This window comes from Athene cunicularia, assembly GCF_003259725.1.
Source record: "Athene cunicularia isolate RWA chromosome 1 unlocalized genomic scaffold, athCun1 chr1_part1, whole genome shotgun sequence".
NCBI classification, from domain to species: domain Eukaryota; kingdom Metazoa; phylum Chordata; class Aves; order Strigiformes; family Strigidae; genus Athene; species Athene cunicularia.
In genome coordinates this window covers 33,779,519-33,803,614 of record NW_020799091.1, presented here as the reverse complement: position 1 = coordinate 33,803,614, position 24,096 = coordinate 33,779,519, and positions in this window count along the sequence as shown.

Genomic DNA, 24,096 nt, shown 5'->3' with positions numbered 1-24,096 from the left:
TCTCAACCCACTGAAGTGATGGGGTTTCAACCCCAAGACCCAAATTAAGGTTGACATATGAGCAATTCCCACAGCCCTTCACAAAGGGGGAGGGGGGTGAGTTTGCCTTTAGGCTTCCTTCCAGGGTGCGGCCAACCTGGCAGGGAGAGCCGTTGGGTAAATGAGCCCCAGGTGTCTGCAGTAAGTAACAAAGGTCAGGTGTCCCACTGAGGGATAAAAGCTGGGACCACTTACAGGAAGGGCAGTGTCTGTCTGTGAGGTGGATGCACTTTGCAGAGTTCCCTGTTGGGGAAGGACCTCTTGCCTCCCTGGGACTGGGCTCCAGTCAGGTCTGGCTTTTGTAAACATGGGCTGCGTAGAGATTCGGTATGTGGCTTCCTTGGTCTTATGTGTTTGGTTTGTTGACTCAGTTGTCCCCTGTCCCTTCTATGGGAAAGTGCATTTCACCATTTATTCCACCTATTTTTGGTCATGTGGTGGTGTTGTTGGGGTCAGTGGGATTGATGTCAATTATGTATAATCTAACTTGTTTGTACCCCCAGTGCTTCACCCATGTACTGACCCTTTTGTATCAAATACAATTTGGTTATCGATTCATCTTTATACTGGCTGTGTCCTTTATGCTAGGCTTAATAATTGGCAAGACACCCACAAGCCTTGCATTATATGTTTCTCTACCTTGTCTAGCTGAGCAGAAGAGTGATAGTGTGGATTTGGTAGGCACCTGGTGTTCAGTCAGGGCCAACCGACCACAGAGAGGAGATTCATATAAACATATTCAAGATTATTTCATTATGCTCCTTTGATGTACTTCATCTTTGTGATCTCTGTTTAAAAACCTGCTAATGAAGATGACCAAATTATCCCCTTTTCTTGTTCTTCTCTACCTCATTGTATTCCTCTCCTGTATTTCATCTTCAAAGTACCGTGTCTATGGTCTGGGAGATGAATGATTTGCCAATGCTGTGTTTGTAAAATACCTATTGTATCAGAGTCCTAACACTCCTACTCACTTAAGTAAAACAAATAAACAAACACAAGCCTCTACTCAATCCATTTAGGGCCTGGGAGACCATGGACATTGTATCTTTCCCTAGAAATATTGTTGGAACCTCAGAAATTTTGCTGTTACATATGGGCAGATCTGGTATCCTGGCTGAACAAAGTATCTAAATGGATATTTTTACAGTTAAAGGCACGTGAGGACCACAAAACAGCACATGTGTACTTGAGAGACCTGTGGTATTCAGACTGGAGCGGGAAGTAAGCATTATGTTTTCTAAACTAGAATGTAGACCCTTCTTTGACTGATGGGACTCAAACTTCATGGAAGTATTAAACTATTAAGCAACTGGATTGAGAGTAATAGTACCCTTCACACCTGTTAAAGAGAGGAATGTTAGCTGTTAAAAATGCCGGTTCCCAGAAGGACAGCTACGTCTTGAATGCTCTGATCCATAGTCTCTTCATAGTACTGAAATAAGAGCCCTAAGTCTTGACAGCCATAGGAAGACATCCAGACTACATGGGAAGTACTGTGTGCTCTGACAGTTCTCTAATCCAGAATTTTTTAAGACCCTGGGTTTATTTTCATATAGAACAACATGCTGTTTTCCTCTGCTTTTCTTTAAATTCTGATGTCACCCACTTCCTTAGCCATCTGTAATCCCTTTGTTCTACCTAGTCTAAAAGTAATTCCCAGGTGGCAGCTTCTAAGGTAAGGATCTATACCTTAATTTCTGTATTCTCTGAATAAATTCATCCTCAATTATCTTGACTATTCTTATGTGGGCTCTTTGACTTTGTGTATGCTATTAAAGCACACTTATACTCCAATAAGCAATCTGTAAAAAAAAGTATAATTGGATTCTCTGTGTGTTGTCTCTCATTAAATCTGTCTTAAGTGTGCTCTGTTGAGAAGTTTTTTTTTTTTTAAAACTATTCTGACAGTCAACCTTGCAAATTCGTCCTTAGATCTGCAAGTCAAATTCTGACACTATTTAAATTCCACAAGTGGAGCTTTGTTAATAATGTCTTGATTATTTGTGAGCACAAAAAAACCCCAACAACCTAGTTCATATTCTCACAGCTTTATAGGCACTAGAGTGAGGTGCTAAGAAGAATAAAATAGTAAATATCTAATCAGTATAATAAGCACATCTCTACATAAATAAGTGTAAATCATACTAACTACATGGAGGAATGCAACATTTAAATGTAGAAGAGTTGTCAATTTAAACATACTATTTCAGATTAAAAAAATGTAGACATTTGTTCACGTTCCCTATGAAATTAACAATTTTTATGTGACTGCTTTGTCACACTGCCTCACCTAAGTAATAAACTACTCTGTGACATTACAGAAAATCCTAATTTTTTTTCAGTAACTTTTGGAAGGAAAATATGTGTGCCAGCAAGGGATTAATAGGAAAAAAAAGTTACTTTGTCATATATATTACATAAATTATGTATATAATGTTACAAAAGATGGAGACTGAGAAAGAGTAAGACAGTATGTTCACTCCAGTTTTGAACTTCTTTCTGTATTTTAAAGTGCCAGCTGCTTCTGGCAAACTCTTAAGCAAGCATCCATTCTTCCCCAGTCCTCAGTACAGCTGGGTCTGAACCAACCCCAAGCATGACTCAAAGCAGCACACGGGCTGCGTTGCCTTGGCTGTTTCCCGCAGGGACTCCTCTGACTGCTAACGAGTGGATGGAGCTCTGCGTATTCTAGTCCATCCTCCTTCCCATGTTTGATCCTGGCATGCCCCTGACATGCCCCACACCAAGGAACACCATAACAGATTGGCTGTAAGGGCATATGTCCAACAGAATTTTCTATTGTTTAACAAGAATTCCCCTGAGCTCTTTCTATTCTGTTTTCTTTCAAAGTCTGTGCTACATTTTTAAGAAAAGCTACTTTTAATGAACACTTCCAATAATTTTTAATTTTTTAAAACATATATATGGGTGTTGTACGTTTCCTTCTACACTGTATATACAAGTAGACAAATGAGCTAATGAATAACATATCTGTTCTCAGCGTCCCTAAGGTACCTGGAAGCAGAATGTAATGTCATAATTCCATTTATTCATATAGTTTCCTTTTGTTGTGATTTATAATATTGCATGAACTATAAATTAATGCTTTGGTCCCTCCTGCATTTGCTACCACTCTTTCCACTGGGGTCAGCTGTCAGATGAGATTTTCATGAAGATTTTTGGTTGTATTAAACACTTTTGTTGCAAAAGCTGATAAACTGCTTTGGGGGGAATTTTATATATTAATCTAGTTTTTCCCCATTAGCATTTAGGATTTTTAAGAAGGTATGGTTGGGGTTTTTTTATATATATTACTATGTTGTTATCTGTTCCACTGTCTGTTTATTTAATGCCCTTTTATTAACTTTTATACCATGAATAAACTTTTCTGGGAATTTTTATTTTTTCTAGTGGCAATGAATTATAGTTATTTTAATTTCCCCTTTAACTTTTCCCCTCATTTAAATGTTAATTCTCTGAGATGTAGATAGAAAATATTTTTTTTTCTCCTACTGTCCAAAAAAAAAAAAATTAGTCACTCCTTGTGGTTTAAAACCTGCATTCACACAGTACAGTACCTTGTTTGATTTCATGTACTCTCCCAATGCCAAAATGAGCTAGATTGGCAGCACTTGTTGATGGCAGAAGCCATAATTTCTTCTTGTTAACGACCTTTCCTCCTTCTCCCCTAAAAAGAACCAAAGTAAAACAAAACGTCTTTTTGGATGAAAAGCAGGCTACACTGAAATAAATCACAAAACTGTGAGTCAGAATTTTATCTTAGTTTCTTGTCATCCTGTTTTATATTCTCACACCAAAAGGGCCCAATTCAAAGCCAGCAGAAATCAGTATAAAGATTCCTGCTGATATCATTTGGCTCACAATATTCAATACTGTTTTGTGGATGCTGTTTAATATTTTCCTTAGATGTTAGCTGAGGAAATGTATGCAAGAGACAAAATATCTTCATGTATACGTACTGAAGTTTGCATCCTAATCCTTGGGTTATGGGTTTATTTGAGCTTAAAATATGAACTGACTGCAAGTGAAAAGCAATCACTGAACAACATACCCTATCCTAATTTTTAGGGGAAGCAGAAAGTTATACTGTACTCAATTAAAAGAACAATTGTAATTTTTTAAAATAGAAGGAATATAAGTACCCACGCTGGATTTGGACAAACAATTGAAAACTAACACTCTGCCTCTTACAAAAGTATCATAGGGCTTTTAACAACCAAAAACTGTCACAAGCTGACTTTTATGTGTTCTCTGAAAACAAAGACAGCCTAGCTTTGATAGCACATTAATTTTGCATAGCACTGATTTTAACATTGGATGTTTATTTAAAAATAAATTCAGCTGTAATTTTAAGAGAAGTGGGATTATGAAGTGATTGTATCTCTTGCTGAGGGTTATTTGTGCTCCCAGGTACACCCCTGAAATTATATCTACATGAATATTGGAGCTACATTTTAACTAGTATTACAAGATCAGATTGGTGTTACTAATACTCCAACTGACATGCATTTATTGTTCTTTAGCTCTTTTCTAGGTGCTTTTTCTTCCTAATAATCAATAGGTATAGTAATTTAATCCCCAAGTGGTTTAGCCCCCTTAATCTTTAATATAAATGCCTCTCCTTCTCACTAGGAAAATAGTATTTTCTTAAGTAGACTTCAGAAAAATTCCACTTCTTTTTGTCTTCAAGTGCCTGGGAGCTTTGCACCCACAGGTGTTTCCAATGGAAATATAATACACATTCAAGCATAATGAAGTTGTGAAACACTCCTCCATAACAGGAGACTCTTAAATTTTTATTTTCTCAAAAATTTCTCAAATACAATGCAAGTGCTGTATCACTAGCATGAAATAGAAATGGATGTGACAAGAACTCCATGAACTTTCCAAACTAGAGACTGTTAGGATTAATTCTGATAAGTGTTTTCATTAATGGAGTCTGATGATTATGCATTGTTGAGGCAGCAGAGGAGTTGCATAGTTAAAAAACAAATAGAACAAACGCCATTTCAGCTGTAAAACTGACTTGGTCAGGTTGCTCACTTGTATCCGTTATGTTATGTGGGATCTTAAGCACCATGTTGTAAGAGGTAAATGGTGGTGGGATTCCACAATGGAGAGAGAAAATAGTGTATGATTCAACCACTAGATTTCACAGGGGCTTTATCAGCTGGTAACACAGAAACTGTGGGCAGCATTTCAAAAAAGCAGCCTGACAAACACAGATGCTCATGTGGAAATTCTTCACTAAGCATCTGAGAGGCAGAATTACCCAGCACATTTTCCTTTGCACAGAGGCACATCTCTGAGTTCTTCAGTGCTACCTCAGCAATTGTGTTTCAATGACAGTTTTCTCCATTTCCTTCTGCTTTGTTCATTAGTTTGTTTGGGCTTTTTTATTTTTCTTTCCTCTTGTTTTCCTAGAGTGGATAATCTGTCTTGCAATACCCTTAATGGAACAGCCAAAAATGTTATAATAGAAGCCCATAGCTGTTTTGTTTTTTTTTTTTTTTAATTCTGGACTCAATAGTATTATTAGGCCCATTCTTGATTTTTAGTTGAGGCTTATTGAAGTGTTCATGGACAGGAGAAAAAAGTTGATTGAATAGCGCAAGCAATGTTGTTAAATAGTTTAATTAGGAATCTGTGGGTGAGTTTCTTAAAGTTCCTAAATGTGGCTAATGTCTGTAAATAGATTCTTCCCTTTGTATTAATATACTCATAATGGATGCTGTATGTAAAACTTATGTATGGGTGGAATAAAGGAAATATGGAATTAAATATGAAAATAAATATGAAAAAAAATATGGAATTAAATAAAGGAATACATTTTTCCTTATGGTTTCTGCGTCTAATGGTTAAAATTGAGCAAGACTGACACATATTAAACAGACAAACACACGGAATTCCTGATGAATGCAAAAGGATGTGCACACTTAATTAAGAATGGACAAAAATCCTGGTAAGATCAAAGCCTGGTATACTTTACCCATCCTTTTATTTTGTATTATTATAAGCAGGTTTTAACATTATGTGCTATAAACCGATGAACGATACTTTTGATAAGTATTCCAGATTAATATAAAAGATCTTTCTTTCTCCATCAGATAACTCTTCATTTTCAATTTGTTTCCAGTTTGAACAAACTACTAACACTACAAGGTTCAGAGGGGGCACAAGGAGCTAGACTGTGTCCCTTTGGAAACAAAAGTTTATAGTTTATTATACATTTGAATTGGACAGCAACATCTGAATTTATAAACTCACCTTCTTCAAACCAACTCCTTCTGGATTGTAAACAGAGATGCCTTTCCCTTCACCCATATTTTACTAGCAAGGTATGTTGGTAGTCGTGGAGATTTTAGTATTAATTTCTCTCTGAAGTTGACTGACTTTTTCCATTGCCTTTGCTTCTCCATTACTTTATTCTGAAATATTTAAATAGTAGATATTACATCTGTTTCAGATTTTCTTGTATATTTATGTCATACTGCATTTGAAAACAGTATATTTTTTGCTGAATAGTAGTAAAAATATTTAAACAGAAAGCTCTGTTGTCTACAATTTTTCCCTCTAATAAAGCAAATACCTTTTAGTTATTAGATATTTTATATGTTAATAACTGTATATAGCAGTTATTTATGTTTGGGTTTGGGGTTTTTGGTGTTTTGGTTTTGTTTTTTTTTTTTATTTTAAACAGTTTTCTATGAGCATTGAGTATGGAGACTAGCTGTATTAAAGAGCTGTTATGATGAGAAGGAAAATCATGCTTTTCACAGACTTCAGGGTTAATTAAGGCAAGCAGAATGTAATTACCTAATTCAGGTTTGGCCAAGGGAACATTATGAGAAATACCATACAATTTTTAATGGGCAGTTTTGTTCAGTACCTTGTTTTTATGTTTTACCTGAGAGATGACATCTCTGGCAATAGGATTCCATCTAGCATGATACCTGGGCAGTATTAATACAAAGAAAAAATGTCACCTACTGTATCACTCACTAATAATATCTCCTTAAATACTTTAGAAGTCCACGGAGGTCTTCATTCCATCTGTGTACAGACCAGACTGACCTCATTTAATTTAGGGGTTCTTGTGTGATTAAAATTTAAACCTGTTTCTCTGCAGCTCTACAGATGATTGCATTATGTCTCACAGCCAGCACTCTGAAATGGAGCAGCACTCTAGAAATAAACCCTTTTCAGGACAATCTATGCTTTGATTAGCATGGCCATTCAGGGCCAAGGGGTGCCAGGAATACCCCTTTAATAACTCTCTGAAGTAAATATAGATAGCAGAGCAGAAAAGGGAGTAGATTTGTCACTGGTGTTAAGGCTTTCCTCCCTCACATTGAAGGGAGAGAGTGACAAGCATATTAATTTTACAGGGAACGAATGAAGTATTGGCAAACATAACATGCTGTCTGCAAATCAGTATAGACTGCACCACCTTTAAGCCCACTTGCATGTTTTTTAGTCTGTCTCCTTGCTATCTGGCTGCTCTATGGACAGTGTCTTTGATTGACATTTTACAATTAAGCCAGACTACTTGAAGCTCTAAGTGCATATAGGCAAACCCAAACAGAGATACAAAATATTTTTCTCAGAGCTGGTCAATAATTTTCAGTAGAAGTGTTACTTTGATAAGAAGTGTCCTCTTAAAGAAAAATTAGAACATGCTTTTGATTGCTACTATACCAATTTTCATAATACTTTCAATTGAAATGTTTTTTAAATGGTTTTATTGAAAACATGAAACCAGTAAAATAGTTGTAGAAGTGCTTCAACTTGTTCTTTCTCTAAAAGGAAAACAGTAATCATTCTCTGCATTGTGCCAATATTTTTTTATTATAAAAATTTTGTGAAACATTTGAAGACATGATTAAATGCTGTTTTGAGTACTGCCCTACATATAGGTCAAAGTCTGTGTAGTAAGACTTCTTTCCCACCTTCCTATTCCTTCTTATCTGTTCTGCTCCTTATATCTAGGTCTGCCATTTTTCCTACTCTTCCTTATGGATCTTAGTCTTTGTAAACCTTACATGGGGTTACTCTTGCATTAGTAAGATTTTACTTAAGGGTCTAGGCATTGATGTGACAAATCCTTACTCATGTTGGTAGGTTTACTCATATATGAGAATATCTACTGAAGTCAATGATGTTTTTGTGATAATAACCTTACATAGGTGTTTGTGCTTATACTCTTTTTTTTTTTTTTTTTAATAGTTATAGACAAATTAGCAACAGGCTTGCATTTTATAGTAATAGTGTTTTTCTGTCAAACTGTTTTATTGTGCTTTCAGTCCACAAAACTTTAGTGCCATTTCCCAGGAGAAAGCCTTCAGCAAAGTAGAGACACTTCAGAGCACAGCTAGGTACAGAATACAAGAATTATAAAACTGTCAAAAATGTCAGAATGTATTGTAATCAGCAGCACAGTAGCTGTGCCTGGAAACCAGCCATTTATTCTGAGGAGTTCTTTATGGTCTGGTAAATTGCATTAAATTTAAACAAAATTGTAATGACATTTTATACAAAATAATATTTTAATAATCCAGGACACTGCCAGTTTTGTGGGATTTTTTTTTTCTCCGCATCATCTCTCCATACTTTACTTTATTCCCAGACTTTTATTTTACCATACAGAGACAACATAGCCTCCCTTTTTTTTTGTTATACATACACACCTACCTGCACACTTCTCCATAATACCAGCACTCTGAATTTAATTTCCCAGATGCCAGTTTTGCATGTGTGACTTCATTGACCAAAGCAGAGTTTCCACAAGCTTAGATGACTGTACAGAAGATCAGAGCAAAATTCAGCAACTTCATGATTATTAACTGTTCTCTGTTGTATGAAAGCTAAAACTTCTAAAACAAACCCCTCTACATACAGTAAGAAATCAAAGCTAAGCAGCAGAAGAAAATCAATGTGTTGAAAAAAAAGAAAAGGTTTCTGAAAGTGAATATTTAAACAATCAGAAGCTAAAACAATATGGAGAAATTATATATTTCTCTGTAGAAAAATAAAAAAACAAAAGGCAAAACTGTTATGAAGAAATATTTAATATTTAACCATTAATCACCATGTATATATTACTTGTGCAGCTATAGTTAGCCATGTTAACAGAGTAATTGCCATTCTGTGGCAAACTGTAGTGTCCATATCTCTCTCTGCCTCCCTTGTTTCTTGTCTTCCCTACCCATCCCTGCTTCAGTTTATTCTCCATTATGTGTCTTAAACATGCATCCATCTTTTCTGTTGCTTTTGACACTTTCTGTAGTCAAGTAGTGGTGAGCACAGGTAATATATTATTTATTTATTGAGCATTGTGCACACTGGGAAGCAAATTAGTATTCTGTCCTTATCACTCACTGCTAGACACTGCACGCAGATGGAACACATTACCACATTAGACCAGTTACGAGGCTTTAAATTAGATTTGTGACTTGAAAGTTTGAATAAGAAAACTAATAGAACACAGAATGAAGCAGAGGGAAAATTAGATTAATTATCTACAACATTTGGAGTGAACTGTTGCTGATGCAATGTGTTGTAGGAGGCTATTTTTGTACTACAAACATGCCTTAATTTCGCCTACATTAAGCTACTTGAATAGTTGTGAAAACACATTTATTTACAGTTTTTAATATCCTAGAGTTATTTTAAAAATTAAAAATAGATATTTTAAATGTGCTGCATCATTTCCCCCTCAGTTGTTTTGCTTTACTATTCTGAGGGTATAGGATGAATTATAAAGAACCACAGGAATTGTTGAAATTAATTGTGGAAATAAAAATTTGAATATTAATTCTGAATTAGCAGAAAATTAGGTAAGAATTTTTAGTGTAATGTTGTTAATTTTGTGTTGTGTTACAATATAACACAAATTTCTGTATTCTGTGAATGCATCAATGCAGCTTTTCAACAGGGAACTCTACATACAATGCAAAAACAGACAATTTTTTTTCTACCTTTCCTATTTTCCCTCTCACCATGTGAAAGACTCTCTTACATCCAGTCAGGGAAAAATAGCAAAGAATAACACAGACAGTAGCCAAATTGCACATTTAAATGTCTGCTGCTTTATCACCTCAGCAAAGGCTGAGCTCTCATTTAGTTTCTAAAACTATTTCCCAGTGATTTAGGCAATTCAGGTAGACTGAGACAATTCACCCACAAATAGGATTGAGTTCAGAGACCCTACATTCTTATGTCACTAGTGTTTCTTTTACTTGTTCATATATTCTTTACTGAGACGGCTGATATTTAATAAAAACGATTAATGTTGGAACACCAGAAAATATTCAAACCATAGCCTGTCCCAAGTGAATTTCATTAGTTTTGTTGTATATTATTCCCTCTCCCATATTTGTACATGTTTTTCTTTACATGAACATTCTCCATCTATTGTAAACACTTATTTTTGACTATTTCCTTATAATTTATTTATTTGAGGTTATTGGATCAGAAAAATATTTCTAAAGTGCTTGGACTTTTAGGAAAAGTTATTAAATTAATAATATCTAATTCCTGTGCTTATGGAAAAAAAAAGAATATATATTAAGAAGTACTGTATAACCCTGGTGCATTTTCTAAAAACTGGAAGAGAAGTTATGGATGAAGAAACATGAGAGAAAATCTCTTTCTCTGTATATTCATAAATGCACAGTTATACCAATACACCCACATAGATAGATAGATAGATAGATAGATAGATAGATAGATAGATAGATAGATGATTGAAAGATGCTTTTTCGGATGTCCCAAACACTTATTTGTTCTTCACAAAATATTTGTTTTACTAACAATAAAAAGGGGAGCTTGATTCATATTTGTGTTGCTGTATTTTTAAAGAACAAAGATATATAACATTTTAAAATATGAGGAAATAATGTGTAAAATATGATAGCTAAGGAATACAGGCAGTTGTTAAGGGTAGCTAAACAAATATCAGTGAAGAAATATGTCTAAAAGAAATAGGTATGAAATATATGTACCTGTTCTTATTATATACATCAGAACCACATCTAGTGACTTTTACTGATAGTGCTATGATTGATACTAAACAGAGATGCCAAAATTATAAATCGTGATGCAGAAGAGGCATTTAATATGTTTATGTTCTACATCAGCAGAAAAACAATAACAAAAAAGACCCTCAGAACAAAACAAAAGAATAGGTATCAGATTTTACATTGACAATTAGAGTTATTAAAAAGAGTATTAAAAATGTAATAAAGTTAAGCATTGTTAAGCATTTATTAAAACATAGAACCAGAATATTTGAATCCAAAACCATTCAAGGAATTATCCAGAAATGTCTGTGAGATGTTTAAAATAGATATTTTCAAACAGGAACAATGAAAAATTCATAGATAATTTGAAAACAGCTGAAATACTGTACTGGTGTTTTAAAAGGTTATTCTAGAGGAAATTAAAGGACACCAGGTTGATATCAGTCTCAAACAGTTATCAAAAAGATTACTTGGATGCAATCAGAAAATAATTAAGAGTCAGCAACATTCAAAATTATTGTCAGGTTTAATGGAAAATAAGCCTTGTTATACAAACAGTTCAGTGGGTTTTTTTGAGATTACAAGCTTGGCTGATAAAGGTCAGTATGCTGAATAAAATATTCGAACTTCTGTAGGGTACTTGGCTTCACATCACATGACTTTCTAGTTTTAATAAAGGTCTATTATAAAAGGAAGATATCCATAGTTAATGTACATATAATTATCTCTACTACTATGTTGCAATAAGAAACTCTAAATGAAAAATTCTTAGTCACTATGGATGGGCTTTCCTGTGATTTTATACATGGATTTATCTCAGTCCAAGGTTATTCATTGTCTATAATGGTAGTTTAGAAGAAAATATAAATGAACAGTGAATAAAATTACTAAAAATACCAGAATCTTAACATGGTAATAAATAAATAGAGGTAATTCAGGTAAACACATTAAGATAAGATGTACTGTTTAGTACATTGAAGTACATTTTAACACTTTATTTTTAACATGAAGGGGTGAAAGATTGTGTCAGAATAAATATCAGATCACACTAGTAAGATCTGAGCTGATCCAATGACTAGATGCTTATCCAATTGGCAATCTCCACAGACTTCAAAAAACAGAAGAGGTCTGCTTTCTCCTTTACCTTGCACTGGAAAGTGAGATGGGTTTCTTCTGCTGCTGCTTCTGTGAAGATACAGGAGAGGGTACAGCTGCCAAGTTGATGACCTTTACACTTCTGTGGCACTTGTCACCAACAACCCTCCCTGCCTTCCCTGCTGTCACTGGCTACAGCTAACATGATCCCTCCCAAGATTTTCACTCTAATCCTTATCTCCAGTTTGGCCTCTCCCTTTGTACTTCGCTTTTTCATCCTCATAGGTGTCACAACCTCCATTTTGACTTTGCATGTAAGAAACCTTGAGTCAGTACTACTCCCAAAGTTAATCAACAGAATTTGATTACTCAGATGGGAATCAGAAATAAAACTCAGAAATAAAAGGAGAAAAGTAGGAATATTTCTGCACTGCTGTATGATAGTGATTGAGCTATTAATTGACTGCTATGACAAGTTCTGGTGCTTGGATTTTACAAAAGATGTTGACAATGTCTTGAAAGTAATGACTGGAATTAGGAAGGCTGGGGAAAATGGCTCATTTCTGCAAAAGCTCCATGTACTGAATTTCTTCAAGGACATGACTGCATCACAATCTACAAATGCCTAATTGAGAAACTTTGTGGAATTAGGCATAATGAGATGCAGTGGTTTGAAGGCAATGTTAGGTAAATTAGACTAGATATAAAGGTCATTTCAGAGAGATTTTAACAGAACAGCTTACCTAGGAAAGCAATAACTTGTCTATTGCTTTTGGTTTCAAAATTAAACTATATATATAAAAAAAAAAAAAATCAAAAAGCAAGACAGTCACTAAGTGTGCTTCTCTGGTCTGTATTAAATTATATAAAACAGATTAACTAGATCTAAAACTCCTTGGTTTTAAAATCTTAGCAGTTCTTTATATATAGCTTTTGCTCTCCTTTGTATGCCTGGCACTTTATAGCTGATGGCTAAAAACATTGAGATAGCCATTTGACAAAGTAGCTAAACACCCACAATGCATTTTCTATGGAATTTAGAAGCTCAGCTGAAGAATTTTTCCAGAAATATGCTGCTAAACTGATATGGGTTCCTACTTAAGTTGAAGAAGTCTTTAACATGGTGTCTTTGGCTGAGCTCAATGTTTACATGCTTACATCCTGTGTAAGGCCAAGAAAGACACAAACCAGACATCTTTGAAAAATGGCTGCTATATATGTGCCATAGCTCTAACATCCATAGAAAATCTGACCAGCTGGCCACTCTGAACTACTTAATTACCCGTGCTAATTTCAGAATATGAGCTTTCTTGGCTTTAGATTGCACTATACTGGGTAATTGTTTGGTGTGGTCTTGATGATCTGTAATGCAGCATTTCACCCCACAACCAGTTCCCAGAGCAAGACACTTGTTGCATCCTTGAACTTGTGTCTAGACATGGACCAGAGAAACACCACTATGTTCCGAAGATGGTTTGGATTATTTTCATATCTCAGATTAAAACTTTCTTGTTTTGCATGATACTGTATAGGGCTCCTCAAAAAAAGTTATAAAGTTATGCATATCAAAGAATATTTGACAACTCCTTTTCAGTGTGCACAGTCTCACTTGTCCACTGAGAAGGCACATCATTGCAAATTAACTGTATGAGTTTTTACCATAAATGCAGAGTTATTTTGGTGAGTGATGGTTCTGTCACAAGATTTAGGATTCTGAACTACTATTTCTGTGTTTTATTTATGGCTTCCATAGTAGGGCTTTTGGCTTCATTTGGGATTGACACATACGCAGGTCCTATTTATTCTCTAATGTATGTTTTTAGTTAACCTACTCCATCTATGCAGTCAACCTGCCTGTCATCTCTGAAGTAAGAAAAAATAATTTCTGTAATCACACATGGGCCTGCTTTGTATACAACACTTTTAGGTTTCAGAAATTATGATGAAAAGCATGTAGGTACCTGAACATCTAAACAGAAAATTTTGATCAGCTTTTCTCCATTTTAACAATCACAACCCCTTTTTATTATTCTTGATGCACTACCATATGCACACTTGAAATACATTTTGAGAAGGGTTTACTTTGTACTGAGAGATCTGTCAGACACCATGCATATTCCTTTCTATTTGCAAAGTTTATCTGTTTCAAGATATGAAAGGCCGTTCTATCTATTCATTTTGCTTCTGCTCATAATACTCATCAGATACTAAACTTATACTTTAAAATTTTATTCTAATTAACCATAAACATGCTTTGTTTTTACCTATAATTTTCAGCTTTTCAGGGGGACACATTACTAAATAAATATTTAGCTATCACCAGAACTACAAAATATGTACCCTGCTCAAGAAAAGAATCACACCTACAATTCTGCTGACAAGCACTGTTAAATAAGTGATGCAAGCAATAATATGTATATGGTGGGGGAAATGTGCACTAAAAAAGGTAGGCCACACTTCTAATGTTCAAGGTTCTTTTTTTTTATTGTCTATTTTTATCACTTGTTTAAATGTGAAATGTAAAAGAAAACTACATAAAACTCAATGTGCTATCATGGTTATCTAAGAAAACCATTCTGATCTTGGTTTCTTATGGAGGTACTTATCAGCAAGCAGACAAAACAAGGAGAAAAGAGGAGACAGGGAGGATTGTGTTGTGTGGGGCGATGGGATAAAGGAAGCAACTTATTCTTATGTAACATGAAGAGGGCTATCTGATTGCAAGAAATGTTTACCAAGCTTTGGTGCTGACATTACTGAGAGAACACCTGGAGTAAAGGTAATAACAAAACGAGGAAGAAACAGAGCAAAAGATGAAAACCAAACTCTGGTTTGCAAATGGAAGAACAGGGTATTAGACCAAAACAAAGTGAGACATATTCAGAATCAGTGAAAGATGATTTCTGGGTGAGGGTTAGACAAATGGACAGGGTGTTTTAGGCTGAAGGAAATTAAACAAATTTCAGTAAACAAAATTGATAGATACCTTTAACATTTTTATAATTACACAGGCATTAAGATGTTAATAACAAATATTTAAGAAAGTTATTATAAATATTTATAATGCTTTGTTATTGATATGCAACTTATCAGACACTGAAATGTCTTAAAGTAAGAATCCATGTGTGGTCAACAATGCATTGTCTTGAAAAACACTTGGTAAAACATTGGTAAGATATAATTTTTAAAAGAATATAAACCTGCATCTGAAAAAAAAAAAAAACCAAAACAAACCAAAAAACACAAAAAACACAAAACCATGTCCTGAGAGGTTATCTGCAGAATAACAGGTTATCTGAGAAAATATGAATGAAAGATGTCCAGTTTATCTGTGAATAGGTGGTTACATTATGGATACATAAATATCTATTTATGTGTTCAAATTAAAGAAACCAGAAAACAATTCATTGCAATTGGGATCACATAATTTAACCTTGTGGAGGATAACCAAAATTGTCCACAGGTGCTTGCATAGGTGAAGTTACCACTTCACTGGGCATGTCAGACTGTAACAAACCTCACTCGGCTGCAAAAGCTTCACTTTTCTTCAGAATTGGGTATGGACAGTTGATCATGTTGATATCTTGAACTGTATTGCTAGTTCTATAAGGCTTGTCTTATTATTGTCAAAAGGAACAAAATCTTAATATTTGGCCTGAGGTTCTCTTGGCTTTTCTTGATTAGTCTGCTCACCCACCCTTGAGTCTTTGTTGTTAAACTGGATGCAAAAGTTAGTGGAGAATGGAGCCTGTCTAGACTGCGATTTAGATGCAACAAACACCAGAACTCTTAGCTAATCATTAGCACCATTTCAGATGAAAAAATGAATATAAAAACCAAAGAAACTAACAGATTCTTAAAATATTAACAAATATTAATAGTTCAATAACATTCAAATTTTTCAGTTGAGACTCACAATTTAGATAATTCTGGAATTACTTTCATCTGGGACTGTTTAATATGCTCTTGATAAAGTTCTTTTAGCTGACTCACACATTTTAGATGTGAGCGAAAAAGAGAATGATTCAATAACCTGGTGATTAAGCACTTTCACAGAATGGAAAGAAGCATATAACATCCATGTTCTACTTTTCTGAACATATAGTAATGTAAATCAAAGGACCCTATTTAAGAGAAAAATTAAGCTTCAGTTTGGTCTGTGTTTCAGATTAAATAAAAAGGAGTTTTGTTGTTCTGTCCTCCCAGGAGAATAAATGAATTAACAAGCTAGATGGTGAAAATAAGGTCCTTCTATCTCTGCTTTTTGTTGTGGGGTTTGGATTTTTTAAAAATTTTTCTTAATGTCCTCTACAGATTCATTCTTTGTTTCTAAATTCAGTTCTTGGGGTTGTTTTTTGTTTTATTTTGTTTTGATTTAGTTGCTTAATAAAAATAGATAGTTTTAATTATCCAAAATGCATAAGACTTAGAATGTAGGCCTGTCCGATTTCCCAGTACTTTCATAACCTAATTGAGTTCCTGAATCTGTGTGCATACACACACACATATATACACATACCTATGCATATATATATATATATATATATACATATATACATATATACATATAATCAAAGGCCTAGGAGAGCTTGCAGGTATCTGCAAATCTGTGATTAAAGAACACCCATACAATTGATTATTTTATTTTATTTAGATTATTTTATTTCTTTGTTTATTCACATTCCCAAAGAGAAGTCCAACAGCTCCCTTTCTCTTCTTCCAAATGAGCAGCAAAAAATAGTGAAAAGGCCTTAGGAAGAAGTTATGAGAGAAGGTTGCAGAAGAACCTTTTGACTTTCAGGTATAATGATTCAAACTACAAATATGAAAGGCACCTAGAAAGGTCTTAAAATGACAATAATGATGAAAGTGAGGACTCATTTAATAGAAAATGTGGTATAATATGGTGAGGAAGAAGTCAACTATTATTAGTATTAATATAGTGGATATATAAACAGAGACATTTGAAGACATAAAGCTGGCAACCTGATAGTCATGGAACTGTAAATATTGAGAACAACCAAGAGAATAAGAAAGAAACTGTGAGATTCAACCATTCATTAAAGATAACAGTATGCAAAATACTGCTTCAAAGGGTACAAGAAAAGGGCACTTTTAGAGTGGTGCAAGAAGTACCTTCCTGACACTGTTGGTGAGTGAACCGACCAGAGAAGGTGCCCTGTTGGACCTCCTCTTTGTGAACAGAGGAGGACTGGTAGATGATGTGGCAGTTGGAGACCAACTTAGGCACAGTGATCACAAAATAATAGACTTCTCTATTGGATCAACATCTCTGTGGATGTTGTCTACTTTGCTTTAGTAAGGCCTTTGACATCGTTTCCCACAGCGTTCTCCTGGTGAAACTGGCTGCTCATGGCTTGGATGGGCACACGCTTTGATGGGTAAAAAACTGTCTGGATGGCCGGGCCCAGAGAGTTGTGGTGAACGGAGTTAAATCCAGTTGGCAGCCAGTCACGAGTGGTGTCCCCCAGGGCTCGGTGTTGGGGCCACTCCTGTTTAACATCTTTATTGATGATCTAGACGAGGGAATCGAGTGCACCCTCAGTCAGTTTGCAGATGACCCCAAGTTGCGTGGGAGTGTTGATGTGCTCGAGGGTAGGGAGGCTCTGCAGAGAGACCTGGACAGGCTGGAGCCATGGGCTGAGCCCAACTGGAGGAGTTTCCATAAGGCCAAATGCCGGGGGCTGCCCTTGGGCCACAACAACCCCCAGCAGCGCTACAGGCTGGGGGGTTGATTGACAGCCAGCTGAACAGGAGCCAGCAGTGTGCCCAGGGGGCCAAGAAGGCCAATGGCATCCTGGCTTGTGTCAGCAATAGCGTGGCCAGCAGGGACAGGGAAGGGATCTGACCCCTGTACTCGGCACTGGTGAGGCCGCCCCTCGATTCCTGTGTTCAGTTTTGGGCCCCTCACTACAAAAAGGACATTGAATGACTCGAGCGTGTCCAGAGAAGGGCAACGGAGCTGGTGCAGGGTCTGGAGCACAGGTCGTACGGGGAGCGGCTGAGGGAACTGGGGGTGTTTAGTCTGGAGAAGAGGAGGCTGAGGGGAGACCTCATCGCCCTCTACAGCTCCCTGAAAGGAGGTTGCAGAGAGCTGAGGATGAGTATCTTTAATGAAGTAAGAAGCGATAGGGCAAGAGGGAATGGCCTCAAGTTGCACCAGGGAAGGTTTAGACTGGATATTAGGAAGCATTTCTTTGCAGAACAGGTTGTTAGATGTTGGAATGGGCTGCTCAGGGAGGTTGTGGAGACCCCATCCCTGGAGGTGTTTAAGAGTCGAGTTTACATAAAGCTGAGGGAACTGGTGTAGTTGAGAACAGTCAGTGTTAGGTTAATGGTTGGCCTCAATGATCTTCAAGGTCTTTTCCAACCTAGTTGATTCTATGGTTCTGTAAAAAGAGTAAAACTGCATTTTCTGAAAACTGTGCAAGAGGTGCTCAGTTATACAGTTGTCTGAAATGTGTAATACGGCATCTTTTATTGCTTAAATCATTTAAAACAAGACTGAATAACATATTTTGAAATAATATTGTACTAGGAGGATGAACTAGTAGACCTTACCCTTTTAAGATCTCTCTGTCACTTCTATACTTTATCTTAATTCATTTAATTAGTTATGAAATCATTAATCAATAAGCTCCTTTCTGCCAACTCAAAAATGGGAGCTTATGAAACAGTTATTACAAAAGTGCTATATAGCTATATATATAACATTCATAATTTTTTTATTTTTGTTTTAATAGATGGTACTACACTCCTTTCTTCAGTCTTTCCCTACATTTATTTTTTTCTGAATTAAAAAAAAATATTAACATTCTTTGGCGAATAGTATCAGGTCCCTATTACAACTACAGGACTATCTATTGGTCTTTCAGTGGTTTGTGGCCCTGGGAATTTTTTTTTACTTTTTATTTTTTTTAATCAAGCAAAATATTAATTGTGAAATAAGGATCAGAGGTTCCTAAGAAAACCAGCTACAGCAGAAAATACTTTCTTATTCTAGGTATCCTCATACTTCTTTTTTCTTTAAGAAACACTGACACTAGGAAGGATATGTTAAGATATATTGGCTGAACTTGTCTGTAAATGGCAATATGAGAAATGACAAAATGTCTTTGAGAACATGAAGCAGCAGTGCATGTACAGGGGTTAATTTTATACAGGAATCCATTTGCATTGCAAATAGTGTTTTGGGGCATGAAAAAGGAAGATTATTAAAGATATGCCATAGACAGAACAACATATACCAGTGTTACTGACACAACTGATGATAAGAAGAGAAAAATTCTGCACCTGCGTTATTTAAAATTATTGGGTTTTGAGAGGGACATCTGAATTCCAAAGAAACCAGTATTGACTCTGACACATTATAAAAAAACAACTGTAATGATAAAGCACTATTAGTCCTGTGAAATCTTCATTTTAAGTTTCACATTGTGTGCTTTTGCATAACTATAGATTCAAAATTGGCTTTTCAAATTTTTTAAGAGCAACCTTTTCCAGCAATGACAATGAAAACACCATTTTATCCGACTGAAGTAATCAGGAAAAGTTTAGCAGAATACATTTAAAAATCTAGTCTATATGATCCCAATTTAACAAATATTAGCAACTATGCCTAAACCATACTTATTTTTACATACTAAGGGAAGTTTTGGCTTAAAATAATAGGTTAAATTTCCATTAATCATATAGTTATAAACAGTTGATCTGCTGAATATATTCTCAAAATAAATGTCTTCTCGAAAAGACACTGGTTTGTACCAGCGGTATGAATGTTTAGGGATTTGATGTTCACCTGCTAAATTAAAGAGGATTTGAAAACTGAGGTTTGGATTGGGAAATTGTGAAGATATTTTCAAATTATATCTGTTAATCAACTTTACAGTTATTGCTTATGTAAGAATGTTTTTGTGGATTTATGCAGATAAAGAGTAAACTTTCTGAAATATTCCTAAGAAACAACAAATTCCTGCACAATATTGATATGAACAGGTGTAAGCAGAAAGGTTGCACATTATTTCATAACACTCACTCTCTGCACTGCTTTGACTGAGAGTAACATCAGTTCAGCAACTGTGTTTTCCCACAGAGGAGACCCTCCATTTTCAGCAGACTTTGCCAGTATAGTCAAAAGTTAACAACTTCGACTCAGGGTTGCAGCCAGGATTAAAACCTTTGTTCTTCAGCTACAATAAAATACCTCATAACAGTTTCAAATTGTCTTTCTTATAGAAAGGCAACGTTAGAATTATGGTGGACCATCAGCGGTGTAAATCACCTTCTGTAGTCAAAATATCAGTTTACTCTTCATGAATCAATTTTGATCCTGAAATAAGCAGGCACCTTTCCAGCTGAACTTGCTGAAAGTGGCATCCCTGGTCTATGATCAGGCACATTGGTCAACATTCATTGTAACAAATACAACTGAGATGCCTAACACAGTTGCTGTGCACTTCCTCAAATGCCAATAGTGAGAGCGATGGGACCCTTCAACAGGCATTTTGTGAGGGTGCCTGCACACATACCCTTGGCAGATAGCCTGGATAACATAATTAAGGCGAGTGCACATGGTGTGTACGGAGATTGAACACAGACAAAACTGTCTGGATAGTGTTTGCACTAAAAATGTTCACATTAAGCACCTGACCCCAGTCCGGACAGTGCAGTGCAGCCTCTGGTGGGGCACTGGGAATAGCCTTCACCCAGCAGCGAGCTGGGCAATAGGCTGGGCTTGTCAGCATGGGACAAACACCCAGGGCCGCCTCGCTGCTGGGTGCAGGGGACCTTGTGGAGGGCTTCCTCACACATAGCTGTAGGGCTCACATCTCCAGCAGAGTGTGAGCAAGTGGGGAAATCCGCGCTGAAAGAGAGGGATGACAGTGACCTCTGGCTGGAGGAACTGTAGGGGAATATTAATTGTTTTTAAGGTTTAGTTATGAAAAGGTGTTTAGAAACTTGTAGGTGCTTATTAACATTTTGCAAGTGTCTACACTGTCGTTTAACTGTTGCATTACTGGTAATGATCTTGAATGTACAGCTTACTGGTCACTGATTAATTATGTTTCAGTAATAAATCACTAAACTTCTTTGATCTTTATTTAAATGTCTAACCAATTTAAACAATTGGAACTGAGCAGTTTTTCCCTGGAACACAATTCAGTGCATCTAAAACTTGAATTATCTCCTGGAGTTGCTGTTCCTCTCCATTATCAATAGTGGTTGACTGTTCCAACTTAGGAGCCTTTGAAAAAAAGTTTGGACTATAGCTGAGTTACTATTACCAGCAACATAGAATCTGAATAGATATCAACACTGCAGAGAGTGAAGTTGCAAGTCTTCATCCACATAGTAAAGAAATTATCACAACTGGAACAGAAATCCCTGGGGCAGGGACATCTAAAATGAAACTGGTTTTGAACTCTTGTTCTGGAGAGCCGTACTGTTTCCTGACAGTAAAAGATGGTTGCTAAAAGCTCTCAAGATATATTGGAGTTGCTAAGCATTGATCAGAAAAAAATGCTACAGTATTCTGCCAACGCTGCTTAAGTGTTTGGGTTTCTTGGTTTGTCTTTGTTTCTGATTTTTTCCCCCAGGGGTGAAGATGGGCTGCATGATCATAAAGGAGATGTGCTAACTGATGGGTATTTTATTGCAAAGCAAGGACTACAGACAAGTGTCAACATGTCATGAAAATGCTTCCATTTTACACAGATCAAGAAAAGAAACAAAATAATTAGGTGGAGTGGGCTATAAAGGGACGTAATAAACAAATAATTTCAATTATCTCACACAAATTAAGTAGGTCTGGTCTCAGGGCATGTAGCCAGGGAAAGGTGCAAGGGCCTTACAGAGACAAAAAGGTCTGTTAATTATGAAGTCTGGCAAAGGATCTTTTCTTTTAGATCATTACAATCAAATAGCTTTTACTGGTTCCCCTACTGATTTTTATTTTACACTATCATGATGCTACACAGCCATTTGGATGAAATTAGGCTACAAAACTATTTTGTGCAGAGGTCTCTTTTTTTCCTTTAGTCTGGCTATCAACAGTTTGTGTAGAAAAACAACGGGCATGTTGCCCCAAGCTCTACCTGCTGTGTGCGCAGCCAGCCCTCCTCCCCCTCTGCTGTCACTCCCGCTGAGACTAACAGCAACCATGTGTCATCCCAGCTCCTCTTAAACTCGTTGATCCTCCAGAGAAGGTCCGCCTGTCTCTGCAAATCTGTTAACTGATTTTCTCCTACCATAACTAACTGACAACACTTAATATATTTTCTTACCCATTCCTTCTTAATATTCAGGTACACTGCATATACAATAGGCACTAAGTGCAACTGGTGGCATAGCAGATGGATGGAACAAAAAGTGTATTTATTACAAGGGAAAAAATCATGGGGTTTTTAGTCCTATTTTTTTTCTTTCCTTCTGAAAAAACAATACACCTTTTCCGTATTTTTTTTTCCTATTCAAAGCCCCCTTGGTACCTAAAAATGATAGCAGTTATAGACATACATTTCTTTGTATTTATTAAATTTTAAAGATGAACTGTATCTTTTTATTGCTTACATTTTTCAATAACTATTACAATTCTGCCAGAAAGACTCACTTCTGTCTGCCAATCAGTGTCAAGAGTCAATCTCATCAATGTAACTGGACATTTATTTCAGAAAATTAACATGTTCTGGTAAACATTATTGATTATGACAAGTGATACTCTATGATTACTAACTGGCTATCTTCAAACATATGGTAAATCTCATTTCTGATTTATTTACAATGTGATTATCCAGGAGAGCAAGTCATAGTAGAAAATGGTGTAGTGTGTAATAGTCATTGAAATATAAAATAATAATTGCTGCTCTAGTGGTACCTTGGAATGTAATTACACAATACATATTTTTAAGAAGTTTGAAATTACAGATCGCTATGGCAGGCAGCTACTTCCATGGGGAGTGTTTCATAAATGGGGGACATTAATAGGCTAAAAGCCAAATTATGAAAGAAACTGAGAAAAGCAAGGGAAAAAACAGTGTGAAGGGTAATACTCCAGGCTTGACTTGCTCCATTATACTTGGCCATTACAGGGAGGCTCTCAGGTCACTGCATGATTTGTTCTGCAATACCTATAACTGTGCACAATAGACTAAGTGGAAGTCAGTATCCATCATAACTTTGAATTGCCTTGCCTATGTCAGTTTGTGCTGTGCCTTTAACATTATTTAAGTGTACTATGGGGAGTATTATTATTAAAGCCAGATTGGTATTGAATTACCTGGCCTCCCATAGACCTAAAAGAACAAAAAAATTCCAGGTGTGTGGTACCTATGCTTAATATCTAAAAATGAGTGCCTAATCCTGTACTTAATTTTGCTGTGTCAATTAATTACTTTCACAGGCATCAACTGCAACATTAAAGGAATGAACCTGGTCAAAGAGGTATGAGGAAAATATTGAGCAGCATGGGTTTTTTGGTGAATTCTTTCATCATTGTCCCTCTTTTGCTATAATTCAAATAATTATTATACAGATAAAATTTTTTGTGGTTTGGTACTTTGATGAATGATGATGCAAGAACTGGTGGATAAATGGACACTATGGCAGTGTCACAGGGGATGACCCTGTGACTTCAACTGCAAAAATGCAAAAATCTTGAACTAATATGAAGTTATCATAGAATCAGAAACTCTGATATTAAGTCAATTAACTGTTAAAAAAAATGTGTCTAAATCCACCAAAGATACTGATCGTTGGAGCACTTTTATGACAGTTGTTTCCCAGTGGGTTTTATAGATGCATAGAGAGTGCTTCCAAATACCATATCAGGAAAGCTGCAGACTTAAGATGGGGCTTAAACAGCATAAAGAAAAAAAAAAAAAAAAAAAAAAAAAAAAAA